This window comes from Triticum aestivum, chromosome 7A (genome assembly GCF_018294505.1).
Source record: "Triticum aestivum cultivar Chinese Spring chromosome 7A, IWGSC CS RefSeq v2.1, whole genome shotgun sequence".
NCBI classification, from domain to species: domain Eukaryota; kingdom Viridiplantae; phylum Streptophyta; class Magnoliopsida; order Poales; family Poaceae; genus Triticum; species Triticum aestivum.
In genome coordinates, this window is record NC_057812.1 from 523,739,533 (window position 1) to 523,751,197 (window position 11,665).

General features: G+C 43.6%; 1 pseudogene; it reads right to left on the reverse strand.

Annotated features, from left to right (window-relative positions):
• Positions 1 to 6,739: 6,739 nt before the first annotated feature.
• Positions 6,740 to 8,727, reverse strand: LOC123148087 (protein RICE FLOWERING LOCUS T 1-like; annotated as a pseudogene).
• Positions 8,728 to 11,665: the final 2,938 nt, after the last annotated feature.

Sequence of the window (11,665 nt, forward strand, 5' to 3'; positions counted from 1 at the left end):
CAGAGCTTTTGGCAGTTTGAAGGAGGTGGTTTTTGGTGCTTTTGGCGCTGGAGGCGGCACAACCTTGGGCTGCTTCGGAGCCTTCTCAATCAGCGCTGGGGAAGACGTCCTGGGACGCTTCAAAGACTGCCCAGTCGACGCAGTCACCAGGTCCGGAGTGCTCACTGGGTTGTGAGTGTGTTTGGATCTCCTCTCCCTGCAAGGAGGCGAGTCGACCTCTTCGTCTTCAGTCGATTCGTCGCTCTCCTCGTCCTCCTCGGCATCCGAGCGCCACTCGCCGCTCTCGCCCCCGCTCGCTCCTTCCTTGACGTCTTGCTCCTGCACTCCATTGGGCATCGAGTACATGTCAATGAGGGCCTGAAAAGACAATGATCAGAAGAAATTCAGTCGACCATCATCAAGGTGTCACACAGTGAATCGGAAAGATACTTGGTAAAATAGAATCATACCTGCTCCGGCTGGCGCGAGTGGTCGAATGGAATCACCCTCCTAGACCCCCGGGGGTTGTCTTTGTCGCTGGTGATTCCCATCAGCCACTTCTCCAAGATGTCCTCACCGATGTCCTCCGGGTGGATCCGAGTGGAGTCCTCGAGTCCAGAGTACATACACATCGGAAGATCATGAGCCTGAAGTGGTTGGATGCGTCGACGGAGAAAGACCTCCAGCAGGTCCATCCCAGTCACCCCGTCACGGACGAGTTGGACGACCCGCTCGACCAGCACCTTGACCTGCGCCTTCTCTTCTGGGACCACCTTCAGGGAGGAGGGCTTCTCCACTCAAGCCAGAGAAAAGGGAGGAAGTCCAGTCGACTGACCCGGGGTCGGCTGGTCCTTACAGTAAAACCAAGTCGACTGCCAGCCTCGGACCGAGTCGGGAAGGATCATTGCTGGGAAGGTGCTCTTGTTCCTCATCTGGATCCCCAGGCCCCCGCACATCTAGATCACGTGCGTCCTCTCATCACTCGGATTGTCCTTTTTGACCGACTGGGAGCGGCAGGTGAAGATGTGTTTGAAAAGACCCCAATGCGGTCGACATCCCAAGAAATTTTCACACATTGACACGAAAGTAGCCAGATAGACTATGGTGTTTGGAGTGAAGTGGTGGAGTTGAGCCCCAAAGAAGTTCAAAAGGCCCCGAAAGAAAGGATGGGGGCAGAGAAAACCCGCGATCGACGTGGGTGGCGAGGAGAACGCACTCACCCTTCCTTGGCTGCGGCTCGGTCTCGTTCCCCGGGAGCCGCACCGATTTGTGGGGGATCAGTCCCCCCTCCATCAGGTCGTCGAGGTCGTCCTGGCTGATCGTCCAGCGGATCCAGTCGCCCTGGATCCAGCCTGGCGGTAGGCCGGATCTCGACAAGGATCCGCCCCGGCTGGTCCGCTTGCCCTTCGCCTTCGCGGTTGCCTTCTCACGCGCTCCAGCGCCACCGTCTTCTCTTTTCCCATGACGGCGGATTGAGTTCGAGCGAGGGTTCGACGACGAGAGCAGGAGCGAGCGTGGCGGAGAGGTTGAAGGAAGAAGAAAATAGAATGGGAGCGCACGGGGCAGAGACCCGGTCCGGTTCCTTTTATAAGGTCGTTCCCCGAGTGACTGACTGGTAGGCCTAGACGATCTAAACAAATCCCGCAACAGTCGCGCATGCAGTACGTGGCGAAAAAGGTGGCACAGAGATCGAGGAGACTTGCCTAATCCGTCCCGATTACCGCGGCCCCGCCCGTCTGGCGCGCTTCCCGAAATTCGAATCCCACGAAATCCACGGAGAGTAGAGCAACTTGTCAGACTGAAAACGTCCTCTACATTATCATTCGGAATTCTACCGTGAAAATTCACTCGAGAAAAACCAAGAATGGACCAAGGCGACTGAAGAAGAAGTTGGCATTGTCTCCTCAGTTCATGGCTCCAGAACAAGTTATACTCACATCACGAAGAATGAGTCGGAAGTGTTCTCAACTCCTTCCCCACTCAAACCCTGATCATTCAGGGGCTAATGACGAAGCTATGTACCTAGGGTAGGGTCATGGATCTATCCAAGATACCCTCCCCAAGGACATCTCTAAAAGAACCAGAAGTAGTCGAAGAGAGATCATCATCCACTCGACCATGAAGTTATGTTCCAATCGATAGTTTTGAAGATACTCGACCATGCGAACAACCACTCGACCACCAGAAGATGTGAAGCCACTCACTCTGCAACGGTCAGGATTTAAGTCATAGCTTTAATAATCATTTATGGGACTTTACTCTGGATGTTACCAGTAACGTTCATCCTTTATGAACATTGAACCCTGTGTAACGGAGGGGAGCTGGGGTCCTGGCGCACTCTATATAAGCCACCCCCCTCCTCTGGGGCAAGGGTTCGCACCTTTTGTAATTCACACACATATATCCAGTCGACCGCCTCCGGGCTCCGAGACGTAGGGTTATTACTTCTTCTGAGAAGGGCCTGAACTCGTAAAACTCGCGTGTACAACTCCTCCATAGCTAGGATCTTGCCTCTACATTCCTACCCCCCTATTCTACTGTCATGCTTAGAACCACGACAGGCGATTCACCACATGGACATGAAGTCGGCGTTCCTCAACGGCGACCTGGCGGAAGAAGTATATGTCCAGCAGCCACCGGGGTTCGTCGCCGCTGGCCAGGAGCATAAGGTGCTGCGACTGCGGAAGGTGATGTACGGACTGCATCAGGCCCCGAGAGCGTGGAACGCCAAGCTCGACGCAACTCTTGTCGCCATGGGCTTCCGCCGCTACAACTCTGAGCATGCGGTCTATGCACGTGGATCCGGCCACGAGCTTCTTCTTCTGGGGGTGTACGTGGACGATTTGGTGATCACCGGAGCAGATTTCAAGGAAATCGACAACTTCAAGAAGGAGATGAAGGGCACATTCAGGATGAGTGATCTCGGGCTGCTCTCCTATTACCTAGGCATTGAGGTGCGCCAGGAAGCAGCCGGGGTGACCATCGCTCAGAGCACGTACGCCGACAAGATTGTGGAGAGGGCTGGACTGGCTGGGTGCAATCCGAGTCCGACACCCATGGAAGCACGTCTGAAGTTGAGCAAGGACAGCACGGCGGCTCCGACCGACGCAACAACATACAGAAGCTTGGTGGGGACGCTGCGCTACCTCACGAACACATGGCCTGACATCACCTATGTTGTCAGCTATGTGAGCAGATTCATGGAGTCACCCACCGTCGAACACCTGACGGCGGTAAATCACATCATCAGATATGTTGCGGGGACACGCAGCTTGGGCTGTCACTTCCCGCGCCGAGGAACTGGAGGAGCAAACCTCTTTGGGTACAGCGACGGCGACATGGCCGGTGACATTGACGATCGCAAGAGCACGACGGGGGCACTGTTCTTCATTGGAGAGAGCCCCGTCATATGGCTGTCGCAGAAACAGAAAGTGGTGGCCCTCTCATCTTGCAAGGCAGAGTTCATAGCGGCCACCACTGCTGCCTGTCAGGGGGTGTGGGTGGCAAGACTGCTCGCAGAGATCACCGGCGAGAAGCTGCAGGTGACTATGCTTCTGGTGGACAACAAGTCCGCCATTGCACTCTGCAAGAATCATGTTCTGCATGACATAAGCAAGCATATTGACTTGCGCTACCACTTCATCAGAGAGTGCATAGAAGAGGGGAAGATGGAAGTCGATTACATCAGAACTGGAGATCAGCTGGCTGACATCCTGACAAAGCCTCTGGGATGAGTCAGATTCTTTCAGTTGTGTGACAAAATTGGGATGAAGAAAATAATGTAGGCAGACTATAGTTTAGGGGGTGATTGTTGAATAAACCCAAGTCTGGAGGTTTTTAGGCTAGTGTAGTTTGTTTTCTTCAGTTTCGTCAGGTAGTTTCAGGTAGCGAGAATAGCTCATGTTTTCGTTGGAGTCTAAACGAGTCTTGCGGCCCCTCCAGATCGCTCGTGGGATGGCACAAGCACCACGATCGGTGGTGGCGGAGTGTAAGGGGTCACGACCCCGTTTTCCTTGTTGCTTCCGCAAATAAAACGAGAGAAAGAAGAGCAGAAAAGCTGCAAGTTTTACGCAACGCAAAACCTCCCTGTTCTTCCTGTCATTTGAGTTTTCAGACAAAGATCAAGGTGAGGTGAGTGAGATAGGCTAGAATTTGCCAACACAACTTACCTCTGTCTATTTATTAGGCCAAAAGGGTCTGTCTACGGCTTTTAGTTTGTTGGGAAATGTCTACAGCTCAATTGAATGGGAATATATATTGTTTCTCCATCGGCTTTGCACATCTATACCTACTAACAAAAGAAATATAGGTATTCTTAGTCCGTCATGCTATTTTGTAGAAAACCCCTGACGTTTCTGACATTAAACCTGCTGTACATAACAATTGTTTTTAAAAATACTTATATCTTCTGAACCGTAACTTTAAATTTAACATGATATATATGGAATTTGATTATAAAAATACGTAGAATCTAAATATGATGTTATTTTATCTGTTAATAACTTTTTTATTAAAATACTATCTAGGCTGCAATGTTAATCAACAATGCATTATCCGTCTTTTTTCATACCGGTACTGATTCAGATTGGGGATGAACACCTCAGCAAAATCAGGATTTGACATGAAATTGAAGATAAATTTGCTAGAGACACCCAATAAATAAATACATGCATGACAAAAAATAAAAAAATAGACCCAATAAAGATGGGATGTCCACTATAAAATAAATAAAGGAGAAAATGCAGAGGAGATCTGATAAAAATGAGATGTTGCATTATTATCCTATATATAAGAAGAAGAAAAAAGAGGACATGCATGAAAAAATTAAAAGGAGGCATGCATGAAGAAAAAAAAGACAAATTTGATAAGATATAAGTAGTGATGAAACAGGGACCAATACCTATAACATGTGTGGCAAGAAATAGTGATGAAATAGGGGCACAAGTACGTGCGTCAACATGAGACCATACAAGAATGTTATTTTCTAGACAAAAAACTCCTTTTATGATTAAAAATACTGTATCTTTTTAACAACTCTTCGTGTATTTGAGAAATAGCTACAAATTCTCGGAATATAGAGCATTTTTGCAAATTAATAGCGTTTGGTATTATTTTTTTCTCCTGTTGCAATGCACGGGCCTTTTTGCTAGTCTATTCATACAAATCTAAGATAATAATTATGTTCATCTAGTGCAAAAAATATAGAACTTGTTCTCATTGCTTAAAAAAGGAATTCACATGAATTACAATGTTAAATCATTAGATCACCTGTTCTCAGAGTCATCGTAGACTGGGAAATAAAAAAATCTGATAGAGAATTAGTAAAAAAATCAAAGGTTTGCCTGCTTAATACGAGGAAACCCGAGCAAATATTATGATTACAACTCACACATAAAGATAAAAAAGATACGATCAATACCACCCTGATGTGGCCACCAACAAAAGCTCGACACATGCCAAGGATATCCATCTACCGAGGCCATCAACAAGCATGATCGTCTCATCACCCATCTCTCCAGATGCATCGATTTCGACCACACAACACACGATGGAAAAAAACACCGAACACTGCAATAAACACACTACCATGTTGCTCCTTACCAAGTAGTCGGCCATATATGCCCGCCATTGCTCTTCTACCCGAGTCACAATGCCAACGGATCCGGGAACTGTTCTGACCTCCATATGGACAAGCCACGAGCAACTGGTCCCGCCAACGTACAACGGCTCCATGATGATGCCTCTAGGAAGAGCATCAATGCAGGAAGTGTAATCCTCATCCAATCAAAGAAGATTTCAACCAAGGGTTTCCGTTAGCTTGGGTCTAGGGGCGAGGAGGAAAAACAACATCACACCAGTGCTTCCTAGGAGGTTAAAGGTGCCTAGCAGAATTTCATCGTCACCTATTTTGGCCAAAGCACCATAACATGATAAAATGGGTTTAACCCAAATCTACCTTGGCTTCTCCAACCCATCATCGATCATTAGACTACCCGCGTGCTATCAGCTGCATCTGCCAAACTAGATCTCGAGATGTGAGTATAGAAACAAGTACAATGCACATCACAAGAACACAAATAAACAAAATTTGCGAGTAGATAGTACGTACAAAGTCCAAATTTGGTGCGAACAATACCCGTTTGTGCTACTAGTCGTGGTTGTGTTGTGTTGATACTTAGCAAGTAGTGGTCTAAATTTTGATTTGAATTGTTGTGGCATGAAGAATGTAGATTATATTGTGCATGTGCCATCAGTTTGCTCTCTCCATCGGTCGACCTCACGCTCATGGTTGTGCTAATCTAACTCATGAAAATACAGAATTATTTTGCTCAAACATAATATCATAAAAATCACATATATCTCATTACCAAGGTGTGGCAAAATGCCACATCTGCTTATTGAACAGTAGCAACACATCCTTGTAAAGACACATTACTTAAGGAGACACATTCTTGTAAACACACATTACTTAAGGAGCCTACACAAGTACACCACATGCACGATTATTTCAACTTTTCTAGCTAAGTACTGTGTGATGCGGCCATCATGTATTCGTAAGCACACACACTCGCAAGCTCGAGCTTATTTATTTGCCTACGAGCTAGAAAATGGCTGATTAATCAGTTAGATAGATCAGACATGAACCTTCCAGTACATTTATTCCAGCTTTTTTAGATATATAATATATCAAGTACTGGTAAACCCAAGCTTCGCCTTGGACTGTGGTCGTGGAACTTGGTTGATCAATCAGTTGGATAGATCAGGTGAACCTTCTCCCACCGGTGCCCGTCGGTCGCTGGCAGTTGAAGTACATGGCGGCAACGGGCTGGCTGAGGTTGAAGCGGCGTGCGAAGTTGCACGAGTTAAAGTTTTGGCGCACTTGTGGCGCAAACACTGTCCCCCGCCCTAGCTGCTGGTACAACACCAACACGATGCGGTGGATGCCCATGGTCGGTCTTGGGCTCTCATATGGCACAATCTCTTAGCCTGCCATTTCATCAACGAATAAGGTAGTTAAGATATGATAAACATGCACTTTTCCCCGGAAAAAGAAAAAGGGATAGCATGTGATTTGTGATTTTTTTACTGTATTTGTCCCCTTCCTTGAGATAATTGATTTGCAGTAAGGTGGAATATGATGAAAATAACAGTTGTAAAACCGTCTTTAGATTCAACATGGGTGTACATGCATCATTTTGTTCACTACTTGAAGCTATTATTTATGTATATGCCGGAATTTTCTTGCTTACCCTGATTAGCATGGGTGCATTGGTAGCCAATTACTTGTAGTCACAGAAAATGAACTTTAAGTGTATTGATACGTCAATCATAAAATGTCAGATTAGATACATGCTTTCAATATACTCATCGCCATTTTTCAGGGCATTACTCCCTCGATCTTTAAATATATGACATTTTATGGAAATATATGACATCATAGATATTTATATTGCTTTTCGAGGATCTCACCATTTCACCTAAACCTCATTTAGTTCGGGAAGGAAGTTTGTAGTGCAATTATGTTCCATTGATGGGGCGTTAAAATGGCAGTTGCTACTTGGTAACATAATATGTGTTTTACCTCAACATAAAGCCAATAATCCATTATGTGTTCTCTTCTTGAAGTCATATTACACAAGTAAAAAAATGCCTCATTTTAAAGTAAATATTCTTCCTTCAATTTTGTGTGTGTCAGTTATGCAACTTCTTGCTTACACACAATTATACCTTTCACTATATGTATAGCAACATTGCACCAATTGATGTGGAAAATACCTAACTAGGTTTGCCAAATACTTTGCAACAATAATTAAAAAAATCTAGCATTATAAAAAATATTCTACAAGTACAATATACAAAATAATACAATTTCATACATCAGAATAATTTAAACAATAACCTTTTAAAATTATACATTAAGTATAAGGGTTTGCGCATGAATGGAATATCAACTGTAATACCTTGTATGAACCATTTGGCAGAGAGCATGGATGAAAACTTTAGTGTTATGGGAAGAAATTTTAACATATTATTGGATGAAGGAAAGTTTTACATGAATGCAAGGTATGGTAACTGTGTGTGCTTGTTTGCATATAATGTGGATATATACTCACCAAAGCTATTGTTTGTTGAGGATGGGACATCTGTCACCATCCTGCATACCAAAGAAATAAAATAATTAGAGAAGTTCACCAACTTATAGTTGTGATCCAAAAAACGTGCATGTCGTAGAAGAAGACAACTCGTGTAGGAGTTCCGACTTACCAATGCAGGTACTCCCTCAGTGTCGGGTTGCTGGGATTAGGCGCATCAGGATCCACCATAACCTAATTATTTGCAATTAACACAACACATGGCCGACATGTTAGGGGATAAAAATTAACCATGGTTATATTTTGGGTCGAGCTACCAACAAACAAGTTCATGCAACATGCAACAATGAGCTTGCTAGGTGAAGCCCTTGGTCTCCCATGCTCTTTGGAGTCCACACCACACCATACACTATGTCCTATTATCAATGCAGTACTCCTTTTGAGTTCAAAGTAATAGGCTTACTAGGGTATAGGCAACACGAAAATCATCACCGCCGATATCAACTCTAGGTTTTAGAGAGACTGACGGTGACCACAACTCCATGCCATTAAACACAGGCCTCCCATCATACATCACAGTTAGAGGCACTGAGCTAGCAAATGGGTCCAAAACATCTCCAACTATATGCGCCCTTGTCAAGGAGTCATTCGCCATGATATTTTGGAGTCTCAAAGCATGTGTATACACTCTTCAACTACAAAAGCATGGAAGATTACAAGGATTTGAGGAGCTATTTATAGACCCCGAGAGGGCTCTACTTTTACATGTGCGTGCCAACACACACACACACGCGCGCGCGTGGTTCACATTCTAATGATTTTGACAATTTCTACTCCCTCGAACAAGAGCTTGCTTTCAGTTCACGTTAGCTACATTCGTTTTAATAGAAATATGGTGCCGATCTACTTTCCACAATATGCCCTTCTACTTGTTTGGTAGAATTTTAGACTTTATTCCTTTGTCGTGCTAGTGTTTTTAGCACCATCTCTTTCACGCGATAAGAGCACATATAACAAATGTTTGGGAATCGCATATGTCCTTACCATATCAATTATATAGAGTTATATATCTTGGGTTCTTCCACGCATTAAATTCCAAGAGGAAGGCCTCTACTTCTGATTTTACATGGTATCATTTATATATAATTGGGCATGTATCAGTTGGCTAGCTACAGTGTCAATTAGCCCCAATGCTTAATATAATACTATGCGTCAGCATTCAGTATACATCATTATATCAATTTTACATAATACGGTTTCAGATAGGAGGAAAAACGTCGGCCTCGACTTTGGTTGATGTACACTGCCATCACTTCTACATAAGTTCCAATCTTTTTTCCTTATGACAAACAAAAAGTGATACACTTTTAAAATTGAAACAAAAATATAGTAGACGTGTACAAGGGCACAAACCATATGTGGTGTTAAGTCCTCAAATTGGCCGCTTTGACTTATACATTTTAATAAAATATTGCTCTTGTCACTAATTTTTAATTCATTAATTTGACAACTATTAAAATTGATAATGTTTAGCATGCACGTATACAAATAGAGGATCTCTATTGTTGAGAACAGATTCCATGCATGATTTTTATGCCCATGAGCTCATACACCTCTGAAACAGCCATGCATAGTTGACCCTTCAATAACTTCTCCAATTTCTCTCACAAAATACTGAAAAATATGGAGACGTTAATTTATTTTCTCAAAGTTATGGTTTGTCTATAGTATTCTTGAGTTGTGATCTTGGCCCCTTTGTTTTGTGCTCAACTTGGTTTTCAGTAAAGCATTTTGAGAATGTGTTTTCAAAATTTCTCAAAGCAATACACCGAGCTAGGCTTTTGCTCTGCTTTATATATAAAGAAACCACCATAATCACACAAATCGTACACGCGTAGGAAGGGAAAATAGAGTCTGTTGCGGCAACATCACAAACACGCCCAGGTGAAATAAAGAAACATACCAATAGAGGATCATCAATCATGTTGCCTAGACGGTCCTTGTCTCGATGCCTCCAGATCCAGTAGTGCTGCAAGAAGGCCACAAATTTAAACATCGAGTCAGTAGCACATCGTAGAAAGGCCGACTCAATAACCATTTGTTATGTGTAGTCCAAATGGTCTAGGTCATCACCGTAAACACTAACCAGAAGAGGCGCCCCCACATACCGGTATGGTTTTCCTGCACTTCTAGAAACTCATCAAAGTCTAGCTAGGGCCAGCCACTCAGGCCACAGGGCATATTGGACAAAACCCAAAAGGAAATGGGCAGCGGGGCATGAGAAAAGAATGTGGGTCCCAAACTCAAGAACCACACAAAGAAAGAAGAGGCCATCGCCCATGCTGCTCAAAGTAATTCACAAAGTGTTCCTTTCAATGTCAAGAACATTTCAAAAATAGATGCAACGTACCAAGGTGGAAAAACAAAATTAATGATGATGTCCTGGTTCATTTGTTTGTTGACCGAGCACTTATTTTTAGTTCATGGACCTCATTACCGGGCTTGCCGGCTGGGCAATGCCTTACGTTGTTACCAAGGAGGGAGTATGCTATTTTACGGTGATTTACATGAAAAATAACATCTTGAGCGTCTGGACTTATGGTTTTCCCAGGGTTCAAAGAGTTTCTAGGTCTGGTAGTTGTTGTTTTGGCTTAGACTCAGTCGCACAAAGTTAGACTTCAACGAGGTTATTGTTTGATGATGACTCCCCAAGATGTCAAACCTTTTTAATAAAAATAATGGTTGCACATCATGTTATAACACACGTATACTTGCAGGATTTAGTGAGAAAATGTGACCAGTCGTTGCACCTGTTAGGTAGTTTCTGTACATGATAGATAGATCATCAATCGTTGCACCTTACAAACTTAGCTCTTGATATATCTATTTAATCTTATATATGTGCAACTGCATCCCATAACCAAAAACTGAAGGGTCTTGCTCTCTTGTACCTTATTTGTCGAATATGCTCTATTATACCTTCCTAAATTAACTTCCATCAGAATGCCACACGTGATGTTCTAGGCTAGAATGATAGGCCGTGTATGTCAGCTGAAAGAAAGAAGCAAACAGCTTGCTCAAATGCAAATCGACACGTCATGTATGTAACCGTGGGCCTGAGATTAACGCTATGCAGGAATGTTATTCCTCTGTACTACTAAAGCAGTGTACTACATGTAATTTTCGGTCCCCGTCGCTTCGTTTATCTATTTGTGACCCAATTCTAATTCCACCGATCTATTGTGGAAGAATATAACCTCACCTCCACTATATACTAACTTTGGTTTATATTCTCCCGTCGCGATATTACACAGTAATATCTCTTGTGGCCTGTTGCCTTTTAGCTAGATCAAATAATAGTTCATATCCTACAAATTTGCCTAGTAATTATGCTTGACTGTGGCTAAACTCTGATGGCCAAAAACTATGCAAACATAAGTAGACTATACCATAGATGCATCACTAACATTTTGATATAAAACTGAGCTCAGTGCTTAACAAACAACATATTAAGAAAAGGATACTAAAATAATGATAGTGTTGTGGTATATATGCAAAATATTTTTTAAAGGAGGCAAAAGACTTGCCTCGTT